The sequence below is a fragment of the Meles meles genome, chromosome 7 (assembly GCF_922984935.1).
Source record: "Meles meles chromosome 7, mMelMel3.1 paternal haplotype, whole genome shotgun sequence".
Classification (NCBI taxonomy): domain Eukaryota; kingdom Metazoa; phylum Chordata; class Mammalia; order Carnivora; family Mustelidae; genus Meles; species Meles meles.
In genome coordinates, this window is record NC_060072.1 from 107,225,244 (window position 1) to 107,241,452 (window position 16,209).

Consider the following 16,209-nt stretch of genomic DNA (forward strand, 5'->3'; position numbering starts at 1 on the left):
AAGTAAATATAAATTACTATCAATTTTTTTATTAACCATTTATATTTTTATTTATGTATCTTTTTTTTTCAGCATAACAGTATTCATTGTTTTTGCACAACACCCAGTGCTCCATGCAATACGTGCCCTCCCTATTACCCACCACCTGTTCCCCCAACCTCCCACCCCTGACCCTTCAAAACCCTCAGGTTGTTTTTCAGAGTCCATAGTCTCTTATGGTTCGCCTCCCCTTCCATTTTTTTTTTTTTTATAAACATATAATGTATTTTTATCCCCAGGGGTACAGGTCTGTGAATCGCCAGGTTTACACACTTCACAGCACTCATGATAGCACATACCCTCCCCAATGTCCATAACCCCCTCCCCCTCTCCCAACCCCACCTCCCCCCCGCAACCCCCAATTTGTTTTGTGAGATTAAGAGTCATTTATGGTTTGTCTCCCTCCCAATCCCATCTTGTTTCATTTATTCTTCTCCTATCCCCCTACCCCCCCATGTTGCTTCTCCATGTCCTCATATCAGGGAGAGCATATGATAATTGTCTTTCTCCGATTGACTTATTTCACTAAGCATGATGCCCTCTAGTTCCATCCACGTCGTCGCAAATGGCAAGATTTCATTTCTTTTGATGGCTGCATAGTATTCCATTGTGTATATATACCACATCTTCTTTATCCATTCATCTGTTGCTGGATATCTAGGTTCTTTCCATAGTTTGGCTATTGTAGACATTGCTGCTATAAACATTCGGGTACACGTGCCCCTTTGGATCACTATGTTTGTATCTTTAGGGTAAATACCCAGTAGTGCAATTGCTGGATCATAGGGTAGTTCTATTTTCAACATTTTGAGGAACCTCCATGCTGTTTTCCAGAGTGGTTGCACCAGCTTGCATTCCCACCAACAGCGGAGGAGTGTTCCCCTTTCTCCACATCCTCGCCAGCATCTGTCATTTCCTGACTTGTTAATTTTAGCCATTCTGACTGGTGTGAGGTGGTATCTCATTGTGGTTTTGATTTGTATTTCCCTGATGCCGAGTGACATGGAGCACTTTTTCATGTGTCTGTTGGCCATCTGGATGTCTTCTTTGCAGAAATGTCTGTTCATGTCCTCTGCCCATTTCTTGATTGGATTGTTTGTTCTTTGGGTGTTGAGTTTGCTAAGTTCCTTATAGATTTTGGATACTAGCCCTTTATCTGATATGTCGTTTGCAAATATCTTCTCCCATTCTGTCAGTTGTCTTTTGGTTTTGTTAACTGTTTCCCTTGCTGTGCAAAAGCTTTTGATCTTGATGAAATCCCAATAGTTCATTTTTGCCCTTGCTTCCCTTGCCTTTGCCGTTGTTCCTAGGAAGATGTTGCTGCGGCTGAGGTCGAAGAGGTTGCTGCCTGCATTCTCCTCAAGGATTTTGATGGATTCCTTTCTCACATTGAGGTCCTTCATCCATTTGGAGTCTATTTTCGTGTGTGGTGTAAGGAAGTGGTCCAATTTCATTTTTCTGCATGTGGCTGTCCAATTTTCCCAGCACCATTTATTGAAGAGGCTGTCTTTTTTCCATTGGACATTCTTTCCTGCTTTGTCGAAGATTAGTTGACCATAGAGTTGAGGGTCTATATCTGGGCTCTCTATTCTGTTCCATTGATCTATGTGTCTGTTTTTGTGCCAGTACCATGCTGTCTTGATGATGACAGCTTTGTAATAGAGCTTGAAGTCCGGAATTGTGATGCCACCAACTTTGCCTTTCTTTTTCAATATTCCTTTGGCTATTCGAGGTCTTTTCTGGTTCCATATAAATTTGAGGATTATTTGTTCCATTTCTTTGAAAAAAGTGGATGGTATTTTGATAGGGATTGCATTAAATGTGTAGATTGCTTTAGGTAGCATAGACATTTTCACAATATTTATTCTTCCAATCCAGGAGCATGGAACATTTTTCCATTTCTTTGTGTCTTCCTCAATTTCTTTCATGAGTACTTTATAGTTTTCTGCATATAGATTCTTAGCCTCTTTGGTTAGGTTTATTCCTAGGTATCTTATAGTTTTGGGTGCAATTGTAAATGGGATTGACTCCTTAATTTCTCTTTCTTCTGTCTTGTTGTTGGTGTACAGAAATGTAACTGATTTCTGTGCATTGATTTTATATCCTGACACTTTACTGAATTCCTGTACAAGTTCTAGCAGTTTTGGAGTGGAGTCTTTTGGGTTTTCCACATATAGTATCATATCATCTGCGAAGAGTGATAGTTTGACTTCTTCTTTGCCAATTTGGATGCCTTTAATTTCTTTTTGTTGTCTGATTGCTGGGGCTAGGACTTCTAGTACTATGTTGAATAGCAGTGGTGATAATGGACATCCCTGCCGTGTTCCTGACCTTAGCGGAAAAGCTTTCAGTTTTTCTCCATTGAGAATGATATTTGTGGTGGGTTTTTCATAGATGGCTTTGATAATATTGAGGTATGTGCCCTCTATCCCTACACTTTGAAGAGTTTTGATCAGGAAGGGATGCTGCACTTTGTCAAATGCTTTTTCAGCATCTATGGAGAGTATCATATGGTTCTTGTTCTTTCTTTTATTAATGTGTTGTATCACACTGATTGATTTGCAGATGTTGAACCAACCCTGCAGCCCTGGAATAAATCCCACTTGGTCGTGGTGAATAATCCTTTTAATGTACTGTTGAATCCTATTGGCTAGTATTTTGGCGAGAATTTTTGCATCTGTGTTCATCAAGGATATTGGTCTGTAGTTCTCTTTTTTGGTGGGATCCTTGTCTGGTTTTGGGATCAAGGTGATGCTGGCCTCATAAAATGAGTTTGGAAGTTTTCCTTCCATTTCTATTTTTTGGAACAGTTTCAGGAGAATAGGAATTAGTTCTTCTTTAAATGTTTGGTAGAATTCCCCTGGGAAGCCGTCTGGCCCTGGGCTTTTGTTTGTTTGGAGATTTTTGATGACTGTTTCAATCTTCTTACTGGTAATGGGCCTGTTCAGGTTTTCTATTTCTTCCTGGTTCAGTTGTGGTAGTTTATATGTTTCTAGGAATGCATCCATTTCTTCCAGATTGTCAAATTTGTTGGCGTAGAGTTGTTCATAGTATGTTCTTATAATTGTCTGTATTTCCTTCATGTTAGTTGTGATCTCTCCTCTTTCATTCATGATTTTATTTATCTGGGTCCTTTCTCTTTTCTTTTTGATGAGTCTGGCCAGGGGTTTACCAATCTTATTGATTCTTTCAAAGAACCAGCTCCTAGTTTCATTGATTTTTTCTATTGTTTTTTTGGTTTCTATTTCATTGATTTCTGCTCTGATCTTTATGATTTCTCTTCTCCTGCTGGGTTTAGGGTTTCTTTCTTGTTCTTTCTCCAGCTCCTTTACGTGTAGGGTTAGGTTGTGTACTTGAGACCTTTCTTGTTTCTTGAGAAAGGCTTGTACCGCTATATATTTTCCTCTCAGGACTGCCTTTGCTGTGTCCCACAGATTTTGAACCGTTGTGTTTTCATTATCATTTGTTTCCATGAATTTTTTCAATTCTTCTTTAATTTCCTGGTTGACCCATTCATTCTTTAGAAGGATGCTATTTAATCTCCATGTATTTGGGTTCTTTCCAGCTTTCCTCTTGTGATTGAGTTCTAGCTTCAGAGCGTTGTGGTCTGAAAATATGCAGGAATGATCCTAATCTTTTGATACCGGTTGAGACATGATTTGTGACCCAGGATGTGATCTATTCTGGAGAATGTTCCATGTGCACTAGAGAAGAATGTGTATTCTGTTGCTTTGGGATGAAATGTTCTGAATATATCTGTGATGTCCGTCTGGTCTAGTGTGTCATTTAAGGCCTTTATTTCCTGTTGATCTTTTGCTTGGATGATCTGTCCATTTCAGTGAGGGCAGTGTTAAAGTCCCCTACTATTATTGTATTATTATTGATGTGTTTCTTTGATTTTGTTATTAATTGGCTTATATAGTTGGCTGCTCCCACGTTAGGGGCATAGATATTTAAAATTGTTAGATCTTCTTGTTGTGTCCTTCCTCATCTCTTATTATAGTCTTTGGCTTAAAATCTAATTGATCTGATATAAGGATTGCCACCCTGGCTTTCTTCTGATGCCCATTAGCATGGTAAATTGTTTTCCACCCCCTCACTTTAAATCTGGAGGTGTCTTCGCATCTAAAATGAGTTTCTTGTAGGCAACATACTGATGGGTTTTGTTTTTTTATCCATTCTGATACCCTGTGTCTTTTGATTGGGGCATTTAGCCCATTAACATTCAGGGTAACTATTGAGAGATATGAATTTAGTGCCATTATTAGCCTGTAAGATGACTGTTACTGTATATTGTCTCTGTACCTTTCTGATCTACTACTTTTAGGCTCTCTCTTTGCTTAGAGGACCCCTTTCAATATTTCCTGTAGAGCTGGTTTGGTGTTTGCAAATTCTTTCAGTTTTTGTTTGTCCTGGAAGCTTTTTATCTCTCCTTCTATTTTCAATGATAGCCTAGCTGGATAGAGTATTCTTGGCTGCATGTTTTTCTCGTTTAGTGCTCTGAATATATCATGCCAGCTCTTTCTGGCCTGCCAGGTCTCTGTGAATAAGTCTGCTGCCAATCTAATATTCTTACCATTGTATGTTATAGACTTCTTTTCCCGGGCTGCTTTCAGGATTTTCTCTTTGTCACTAAGACTTGTAAATTTTACTATTAGGTGACGGGGTGTGGACCTATTCTTGTTGACTTTGAGGGGGGTTCTCTGCATCTCCTGGATTTTGATGCTTGTTCCCTTTGCCATATTAGGGAAATTCTCTCCAATAATTCTCTCCAATAGACCTTCTGCTCCCCTCTCTGTTTCTTCTTCTTCTGGAATCCCAATTATTCTAATGTTGTTTCATCTTATGGTGTCACTTATCTCTCGAATTCTCCCCTCGTGGTACAGTAGCTGTTTGTCTCTCTTTTGCCGGCTTCTTTATTCTCTATCATTTGGTCTTCTATATCACTAATTCTTTCTTCTGCTTCATTGATCCTAGCAGTGAGAGCCTCCATTTTTGATTGCACCTCATTAATAGCTTTTTTGATTTCTACTTGGTTAGATTTTAGTTCTTTAATTTCTCCAGAAAGGGCTTTTATATCTCCAGAGAGGGTTTCTCTAATATCTTCCATGCCTTTTTCGAGCCCGGCTAGAACGTTCAGAATCGTCATTCTGAACTCTAGATCTGACATATTACCAATGTCCGTGTTAATTAGGTCCCTAGCCTTTGGTACTATCTCTTCTTCTTTTGTTTGTGGTGATTTTTTCCGCCTTGTCATTTTGTCCAGCTAAGAGGATATGAAGGATCAAATAAAATACTAAAAGGGTGGCAAAGACCCCAGAAAAATGCGCTGTAACCAAATCAGAAGAGACCCCAAATTGTGGGGTGGAGAAAGGGGATAAAAATAGGTTCTGAAAAAAAAAGAAAAAAAAAAAAAGAAAAAAATTTTAAAAATAAAACAAATTAAAAAATATAAAAAAGAAAGAAAAATATATATATTTAGATGAACTAGTCAAAAAAACGTTAAAAAAGAAAAGGGTAAAAGTTTTAAAAAATTTAGCAGAAGAAGAAAAAAGAAAAAAATATTGAAAAAAAAAATTGAAAAAAGAAAAAAAAATTGAAGTAGCCGCAAGACTAAAGAATCATGGGGAGAAAGCCATGAGTTCCGTGCTTTGCTTTCTCCTCCTCTGGAATTGCTCTGCTGGCTTAGGAATTGAACCTGCTTTCTCCTTGATAGATGAACTTCGTCCTGGCTGGATATTTTGTTGATCTTCTGGGGGAGGGGCCTGTTGTAGTGACTCTCAAGTGTCTTTGCCCGAGGCGGGATTGCACCGCCCTTACCGGTGGCCGGACTAAGTAATCGGCTCGGGTTCGCTTTTGGGAGCTTCTGTTTCCTGAACGCTTTCCGTAGAGTTCCGGAGGACGGGAATGAAAATGGCGGCCTCCCAGTCTCCGGCCCGGAGGAGCTGAGAGCCCGGGGCCCCACTCCTCAGTGCGCCCCCAGAGGACAGCACCCAATCACTCCCGTATCCCCAGCCTCTAGCCGCGCTCCGAGCTCACCCAGCCCGCGACCAGTTCAAGGTAACCCCGAGCTGAGAGTTCAGTCCTCGGCTCTGTCTCTGCAGCCGGCTTCTCCGTTCTAATACCTGCGAGCTCTCCGACACTCTGACACCCCCGATCCTTCTGTGACCCTGCGGGGCCTGGGGCCACGCTGACCCCGCATGGGCTTCACCCTGGTTTAGCCTCTGGAGCAATGTCCCTCAGTGGAACAGACTTTTAAAAGTCCTGATTTTGTGCTCCGTTGCTCCGCCGCTTGCCGGGAGCCGGCCCCTCCCCCCGCGGTCTATCTTCCCTTCGTTTTAGATTCACTTCTCCGCCATTCCTACCTTTCAGAAAGTGGTTGATTTTCTGTTTCTAGAGTTGCTGTTCTTCTTCTCTTCGCTCTCCCGTTGGATTTGTAGGTGTTTGCAATGTTTAGATAAGCTATCGAGCTGTTCTCCTGCTACCTGATGTAGTCTCAGCCTGCTACTTCTCCGCCATCTTGACTCCTCCCCCAAATTACTATCAATTTTTGTAAAATTTTTTTCAACACTTGATTGGGGCAGTTGATATGCTGAGACCCATAGTACTCTCATCGTCCAAGTTTCTTAAGGTGAAGAGATTATAATTCATTCTTTTCATTCTCCAATTATATTGTAACTATCCACGGAAACCCAAGATTTCATGTGCTGAGAACAGTTATTGACTTGTTTGCCTTTCCTTACTTAGACTTATTCAGCTTAACTGGAGGAGAAGTCCATTGGGAAAAATGAACATATGGTGAAAAGACATTTATTTAGGGCCCATAAGAATAATTACCAATGTAAAGACAATAGCAGTAAGTTTAGATAATATTTTTTTTATTTTTTAAAGACTTATTTTGAGAAAGAGAGAGAGAACATGTGCATGTCTGCATGAACCAGGGAAGGGGCAGAGGGGGGTAGGGAGAGGGAGAATCTCAAACAGACTCCTCAAAGGACTCCTGAGATCATGACCTGAGCTGAAACCAAGAGTCGGACACTTAACCAAATGGCCACCAGGGGCCCCTAGAGAGTATTTTTAAATGGTATTGGCAATTGTTGACAGTTACAAAAAAATACATCAGTGAATTTGTCTTCAATGTGATTTTTATTTTATTTTTAACAATTGCTATCATAGCAACTATAGCAGAATATGCTTTCCTTAAAATTAATATGCATATATTATGTAATTTTATACAACAACATTTAAGAGAGTTAAATGACGTTACTCAGCAAAGAGGCATGGAACTTAAGTGGTTAAGACTATGGGTTTGCATTCTATCTACCATGCATCGGTTTATGGCCATGGCTGGTTAACTCCATTTGAATTTCAGCTTTCCCATCTGTAAAATGAGGATAATAATTGTACTTGCCTCTAAAGTTCATGTGAGAGACATCCAAACACTCAATAAATATAAGCTCAAGCAGGTAAGAAAACAGATACAATTTGTAAAAACCTGTGATGATTTTTCTAAGTCATAACCAAGACCATCTGTTTGCACAATATTTTAAAATTTGGACAGAACGTTGTCTTTATTATATTATCCTGTTTGGTGTAGACTTACTCTTTTAACGATTTTATATTGTTTTGTCAAAAGAAATGTTTTAGGAATTAGTAAATTTTTGTGACTGTTAATCACAAAATAATGGTTTTTGTTGTATGTGGTAATGCCGAGGGTAGGGTTGGGGGGGGGGCAGTGGGCTTTGCATTAGGATTCATTTTTATGAGTTATAACCTAGAGGGAGAGAATGTTAAGGTTAAATGAGGAACACTGCTTGAAGGAGGTGACGTAAGAGTCATAATTTTAATGAAGTGGTGTGTGATCTACAGGAGGGAGGATTTTTATCAGATCTCAGATAAGCTATTGAACTCTGGCTCTTCCATTCAGTGACACAAGCAGGATTCAAAGTCAAACCTGAAGCCATGGGCTCAAGTTTGCCACAGAATTTTCAGAACAAAGATCCAATATGATCTTCTGAGTCAGGTGTGAAATTCAAACTGAGGGCATTAGATGAAAAAGTACATCTGATTAAGAAGTAATCTTGTGACCACAAAGTCACCACATCACAAAATTACCTTTATGCTGTGGTGTTTCACTAGTTTTTGAGCCTGGGTAAAAAGGAAGACACTATGTCTGTGTTAGGGAAAAACAAAACAAAACACACAGACCTTTTCTGGAAATGTTTGGAATAATTCTGGGACACCTCCTGTGTGGTTCCAGAAATACAGAGCCCAATAAAAATACTGTAGTACAGACACCAATCCAAGGTGTGTTCGAACACAAGCCACCTGTTCAATGAAGGACTTGCAGTTCTGAAGTTCACGAAACTACACTCTGACCCGGCAGCCAATCTCCCTCCAAGTCCACCCAGACCTGGCTCTGCCAACCAGCCTGGTCCATCCACACCAGAACTTCCCCTCATCCTGTCTTCAAAGGTGCTAGGAGGAAAACAGTCACTCCTGGTCTCAGGTCCCCAAGTCTTCATGATGATACCTCCCTTGCCCAATGACAGTCAAGGATCTTTACCTTCCCAGGGTTGAGATTCTGTTTCTTTCTTGCTTTCAAAATTGGGAAGGATGTCAAACTGCTGTTCCTTGGTTTTTTAGCATCCATGGTAGTCCTGTGAGAGGAAGAGTAAAAATTACATTGGCAGCAGGAGCAAAATACAAATAATATAGCCCCCGCACCAAGGATGGGAAGAATGCAGGGCAGGCCTGGAGATAAAAAGTGGCAGACTTAAGGCTCAGTCTGTTAAGTGTCTGCCTTTGGCTCCAGTCATGATCCCAGAGTCCTGGGATGGAGTCCTGCATCCGGCTCCCTGCTCAGCAAGGAAACTGCTTCTCCTTCTTACTCTGCCTGCTGCTCCCCCTGCTTATTTTCTCTCTCTCTCTCTCTCTCTCAAAAATAAATAAAAATACTTTAAAAAATACAGTGGCAGGCCTAAAAGCAGTGGCAGATTCTCTGTTAACTCCTTTTTCCTGTCCTGGTGGCTGATGATGTCAGGAGAGAGGGCATCTTGACATCAGTCCTTGGGTGCTCAGGGCAGAGGGAGACAGTAGCCAAAGGAGGAAGGTGAGCTAATGAGGTGGCCAACAGTTTAGGACACCAAACAAAAAGACCCATTTCCTCCAGCTCACTGCAAAGTAAACCATTCTCTTCCCTCAACCACCTCTTGCTCTGAAAGATACATATATTAGTGGCTACTTGGTAGGTTACTGCCTACAGGAAAAGAAAAAGGGACAATGGGTAGAAGTGCTTTGCCTCAATCTCATTTAGTCATTTTTTGTAACTTCTTTATTCAGAGCAGATCTGTATGAATAATGAACTCACTGCAAGATGAAAAACTAATTCACATTAGGTTTACGGAATCTGATTAAAGCGGGAATTCATGTAAATGGAAGAGTCTAAGAGGCCCTCATTCCACTGTTACATGCTGTTCCATTAACAGACAGCGGCTGGAATTCTGCTTTGTGTTCCTTGGATGCTCCTTTCAGCCTCTAACTCTAGCAAGAGCCAAGGGAGCCAAGGACGTATGAACAAGGACAGAACAGGGATCGGTGCAAACATTATCCTGGCTCCTGCAAACCACTCCATTGGTAGGTTCTCGCAGATCCTATAATAAATGGTGACAGCATCACAGTTCTGAAGTCATTCAGAGAACTCGAGACACCTCCTGCCCACTATTATCACCTCATAATGTTGAAAACCCCAAAATGACTTGTCTACATATAAATAAGAAGTTAAAAAATACAGTACATATGTATTATAGGATATGATGCAATCACTTTAAAAAAATGAAGTAAGTCTCTATGTATACCTTGTAACATATTGGATAAAAACAGAACAATATGTATGATTCCATATTTGTTTAAGGAAAAAACAAGATGGAGGCACCTGGATGGCTTAGTCCATTGAGCCTCTGCCTTCAGCTCAGGTCATGATCTCAGGGTCCTAGGATTGGGCCCTGAGCCAGGGACTAAGCAGGGAGTCTCCTTGTCCCTCTCCCTCTACCCTTCCCCGATCATGCTCTCACTCTCTCTCACTCTCTCTCTCTCTCTTCTCTCAAACAAATAAAATCTTTAAAAAAGAGGAAAAACAAAAAAACCCAAGATGTTTGCATGTCTTAATCAGGTATATTGAAGAATAAAGAAAAAATAGACTAAAAATAATTACCTTTGAGGGGTGGAGCTGGGAGAGGTGAGTAGAAACATGAATTTTAATGCCCACACAATATGAAAAAAATCCTACACAAAAGTAAGCAAAAAGTACTAGTTGCTTCGCTTCAAATGATCATAATGTCACTTCTCTCTTCCCTTCCTTTCTTTCTATAAACATTTGCTGAGATAATTCCTCTGACAAACCAGACATAGCCTCTGGTTTGTCCTTATCTAGGAGGGAGACACATGGAGACAGGTCAGTACAATGCCTATGATCAGGGCAGTAACAGAGGCCAGTGCAAAGAACTAACGGAGCGCACTGCAGGGGGTTGACTGACTCTGTTGGAAGAGCTGAGGAAACCTTCACACCTGAGCAGAGCAGAACTGTCCTCGAAGAATAAACAGGAGAGGCATGGAGTCCAGAGCTGATGGACGAGACTGTGAGCACAATGGTATGAGAGAGCACTGTCTTCTTCAGAAAGTGCGAGCACATGGACATTGCCGGTGGAAGGCCAGAGTTGTGCTTAGACTCTAAAGAAAGGGTCACATGGGCCATTCTAAGTCTGACAAAATCAGATTTGTACTTAGGGTCATCTCTCTGGCCGTACCATGGAGCAAGGTTCAGAGGAGCTCAAGTAGGAAGCTGTCTTGAGCATCCAGGCAAGACATGATGAGGACTTCAACCAAGGCCATGAGGGTGAGAAAGAGTGGATGTGGGAACTTGGGAATTACTGGGAAAGAACTGAGAAAGAACTGGTAGAATTTGAGCCATCAATTCAATGTGAGGGTTGCCAAATTCAAACATGGGGTAAGAATGAATACAACTTTTCCTGCCAAGGCCTCCTCCATCTACTTCACAGGGAGGTGGGAGACAGTACAAGTCCCCTGTATCTTTGCCAGCAAGTGGAGCTCTTTTCTCTATTCAGCTTCTGGTGCTCTGTAGGTGAAGAGAACATGAAGACCTGAAGAATACGCGGAGGGATCTTGGAGTCCAGCCTCCCTGCTGCCCTCAGATAGATTCTGAGCAAGTCAAATGCTCTATACGCAATTTCCTCGTTAGCAAGATGACAGGACTGGACTAGATGACCTCTGATGTCCCTTCCAGTTCTACACTTTATTAAATACCACCAGATTGGAAAAGGTCTGTTGTGACTTATGCCACCAGTTCCCTCCTTTGGATAATTCTGTGGTCACCAAAGACTATCTTATGCCTTTTTCCCTAACAATGCATTCAATCTAACTTCAATTTAATCTATGACACAGAAGCTATATTCAAAGCTTCAAAAATGCCACCTTTTATCCTCAAAATAAATGGTGAACCAGGAGAATGTTTTATATCTTGTTTATAACTGCTGCATGAAGGGTTAAAGATAATGCATCTCAGAGCTAGAGTGAATACTGCTTTGAGAACTGAAACTAAAATTTAAGAACTTCCTCCTATTATTTTACACCAAGATCAGTTTCCCTTCCTCTCCAGCCCAGACCCATCTCCTTCCTCCGGATTTCAGCACTTCTGTGTGTGGGGATCATTTTGTCACTTGGTCAACAACTTGAGTGTTAATTGTTTTAGGGGCATACGTTTCATCTCTTCTTGATTGTGAATCTCTTGGAGGCAAGAATGATGAGCTCGGATTTTATTTTGTTTCTTATAGTCCTCCTTGGGACAAGGACCATGGCTTGTCTACCGAAAGCTCTCGGTACAAATGTGTTGAAGAAAGAGAAATCTAAGATAGTTTAGGTTAATTCATCAAAAAAACTTGAGACCACCATCTGAATGCCAGAGACCATGCTAAACATGGGGAACTGAGAGATAAATAAGACAGAATCCTTGCTTTCAAGGAGTTCAAGGTCTCGTGGGCATGATAGACCCATCAACACTGGGGCCAGCATTCTGCATACATAGTATTTTTACATAATGTGTTATCTATGTACACCAATCTTCAAGGCCCATAAAGGAAATATATCTTTTGAGATTCACCCGTTACGATTTCAGTATTTCTACTGCAGCTGTCAAGCAGATTGATCTTTATACCCTGGGGAGCTATGTTTGGGGCAGAAATTATGGCAGTGTGGGACTGGCAGGGACTCCCTTTGCATTTCTGTGAATAGGAGATAATGTACTTGATGTATGTAAGTTACTCTCAACTGCTGTAAGGAGAACTCCTTACAGTTCTGTCCCTTCAGGCCCTTCTGTCATTATCCTTGAAACCCTTCATGGTCCATGGATGGTCGGAGCTGGAAGAGGTGTTAGGGGCCATTCATCCATTTTCCCACCCTGGCAGAAATCCTCTTTAGAGCACTCCCAGCAATCACTGGGTCTTTGCTTGAATATTCCTGTGACAGAGCTCACTGTTTATCTGGGCAACCCATTTCCCATCGGGCTGTTTATACATACGGCTGGTGCTCAGCAAACGTTGGTGGGAAGAAATGATATTGAGCAACATGTCCTCCAGGGATACTTGCTATCCTCTGCAGAACAACAAAGAACACATCTACCCACCCTTCTACTCCAAGAGCTCTTGAATATTCAGAACAGTGCCTTTTTGCCTCGGCACCTACCCATCACCAGGTATTCTGTCGTTTTATTTCAAGTACATCTTGGTAGGACAGAGCATTCAGGCATGACAGAACTCATATTGTGGGGTGCCTGTGTGGTTCAGTGGGTTAAAGCCTCTTCCTTCAGCTCAGGTCATGATCCCAGGGTCCTGGGATTGAGCCCCACATGGGGGCTCTCTGCTCAGCAGGGAGCCTGCTTCCCCCCACCCCCTCTCTCTGCCTGCCTCTCTGCCTACTTGAGATCTCTGTCTGTCAAATAAATAAATAAAATCTTTGGGGGGGGGGAAAGAACTCGTATTGTTATTGTCCCTCTCTACTTCCTAGTTTTTTTATGACCTTGTTTTAAGTGGCTACAGTTTTCTAGAGTCTAGATTATGTAAAGGCAGTGAGATCTCCACATCACTCACCTGGTCGCTCTGTTTCTATTAATGAAGACTAGACTGGTGTTTGCCAGTTTTAGCTTTCACAACACAGTCATGTTGGATTTGGGATCCGCTAAAACCATGGACTCCCAGCACTGGGTCCTCCACAAGTTTGCAAAACATGTGTCCTAGCCAAGTTGCTGGCCACAGTATGGAGCGGGAGAAGGCAAAAGTCAAAGAGCGGCTGTCACACCACCCTAGACTCCTTTCAGGTGTATCATTACCCTCTTGATAAGGACGAAAACCAAAGAGGGAAATAATACACCTAAGTCCCAGAATCAATTAGGCAAAGTCCGGGTTTGAAGAATTCCTTAGAACTCCTAGATTTTACGTACTTAACACATGCAGACGATTAAATCCTAGATTTTACGTACTGAACACACGTAGATGGCAGCAAGGGACACATTTTTCCTTTCATAGTTTGAACTCTCTGTTGTCTCCACTGAAGCCTGAACAGTGAAGCTTGAATTAAGATAGAGGTCAGGGGGGTCACAAGTTACTTAAGCCCTGAATTGGCTGATGGACATTTCAAATGCAGCAAGCACCACGAATCAACTACAGATTTAAAAAAAAAAAAAAAAATCCAAATTTTGCATTGTTCATCCCCCTTTTAAGGAAAATATTTCCTAGGATGAGCATTACTTTAAAGTGGCAAGGACCACCCAGAGGGAAAGTGACGCCCTGGATGGACCTATGATCCACACACAGCTTAAAGATGTCTTGCTCTTGGCTCTGGTTGAGCATGGAGGCTGCAAGCCTATGGGCTGAGGCAGGATAGTCTGGTACCCCTACATCCTAGGACAACCAGCGAGGTGTGGGGTTGTGGGCTCACCTTTGGCCTCCCAAAGGACCAGCGATAAAGGGGGAGGAAAGTTTTGTGCCCCATGTTGTCGGGGTCAGGGCTGAAAGCAACTTCAGGAGAGGTCTTCATGAGTTCCCTAAAATCCATCGCTCCCCACCCCGCGCTCAGCTGAAGTCGTGAGGGTGCAGCAGTTCAGAGCACTTTTCCTCCAGTCCGCGCCCACACCCCGCCCCTCTCTCTCCTCCGACCACACTCCCCCTACTATTTTGCATTCTCTGCACCTCCCTCCTCCCCTCTTCCCCTTCCTTCTTCCCGCGTTGCCCCAGATGCTTCTGGCTCACCGCGGTCCCTTCTGCCCCGCTAGCGCCCCGCGCTGCCTTACTTGGTTCGGGCGCCGGCAGGAGGTGGGAAGAGCTGCATTGGGCTGGCACAGACTGCCCGGAGGCCGCTGTGGGGCGCTCGCTGGGGCACTCTGCCCGCACCGGTGGGGGACCACGCCCTCCTCCCGTCGCCATAGAAACTCTTGCCGCCCTTTTTGTGACTTCGGCCGCGAAAAGGACTTAGACTTTAGTCCCGTCCCAAACCACCGTTCACAGCGGCATAAAGAACACCTCTCTTCCCGCCCTCCCATTCTCTGGCCCCAGGTAGAGCTGAAGGGCACCCCCAGGATGGGCAGATTGGAGTTCACCGAACTGCCCAGGCTCATGAAATTATCCCTACTTTTCTCCCTCTTCCAAAACGTTTGTGATTCCTGGAAGCTCATAGCAAAAGTCCCGGATATAAAATAGTGATCAGATGAGCACTGTTTGAGCATTGACTTTGCATCAGGTTTTAAATGCATGAAAACAAAAGTTCTAGCCGAGTGACAGTAGCGTGACCTGGAGGAATAGCGTCTGGTCTATGGAGGAAACGGACATTCAGAGAAAGCTTTCAGAAAGATCTGAGTTGAATTTGAGTCTTCAAATAGGAATTAGCCATGTAAAGCAGGCAAATAAGAGCCAGTGTAAAGGCCGGGAGCTAGGGGACTACGTGGTATCGCGGATGCTGGCCGTGTTTGGTGTGGCAAGAGTCAAAAGTGCATATGGGCAGCATGCGACCAGGTTGAAGAAGCAGACAGGGGATAGCCAGATTTGAAATAGCTTGTGTACTAAACAGGCTAGGGTGTATGTACCTAAATTTTAAGGTGAGGGTGTTCATGCTCAGATTTTAGAGAACTTTCTAGCAATATGGTAACGGAGGGTAGGCCAGAGTAGGTTAAGAATCAAGGCAAAGATGCCCACTAGTAGTGAGTGATAATGTTTCAGAGTAAGGGACAGCAGGTGGAAGAACAGTTCTGAGCAATTTACAAAATGGAAAAGAGCTCCGAGACGGGATGTGAAGGGCAGAAGTGCCTCCCACCCACCGCCCTCCTGTTGATGGCCGTGACCTTTACTAACAGAAAATCTGGGGGGGGGGGGGGGGTGAAACACGAAGGGTAGGAAGATGTTACTGATTTACTGATGACTTATCGCATCAGATCATCAATGGACCAGGCTCTTTCGTTGAGCAAGATCAGGGCTAAAACTAAATCCTGACTTGGTAGTCATTTCCATGTATGTGACCACTGGAGTTTGAAGTCACCTAAGCTTAAAAGGGGGGGGGGGGATGGGCAGGGGAAAAGAATGGAATGGAATCACACAGAATAGGGCTCAATGGTGGAAAGAGGGGATGTAGGTGACACAAGTTTATAAGGCTGCAAAATCAGGGAAGAGCAGGCAGGGATGTGGGGAGAAAACTACAAGAGAATAGTGTCAGGTGAGCCCAGGAAATAAAATGCATTAATAGGCACGGTACGGGGGCACCTGGGTGGCTCAGTGGTTTAAGCTGCTGCCTTCGGCTCAGGTCATGATCTCAGGGTCCTGGGATCGAGTCCCGCATCGGGCTCTCTGCTCAGCAGGGAGCCTGCTTCCCTCTCACTCTGTCTGCCTCTCGGCCTACTTATGATCTCTCTCTGTCAAATAAATAAATAAAATCTTTAAAAAAAATAGGCACGGTATGATGAATAGGGTCTATAAACTTAGGTGAGAAAAATGTACACTGGATGTGACAAACAGGTCATCCGTTCTTTCTGCAAGGCCAGTTTTGACATTATTTAAGGTAATTTTCAGTGCAGGCTATTACTTCTTTAAAAAGATTTTGCTTTTTTAAAGACTT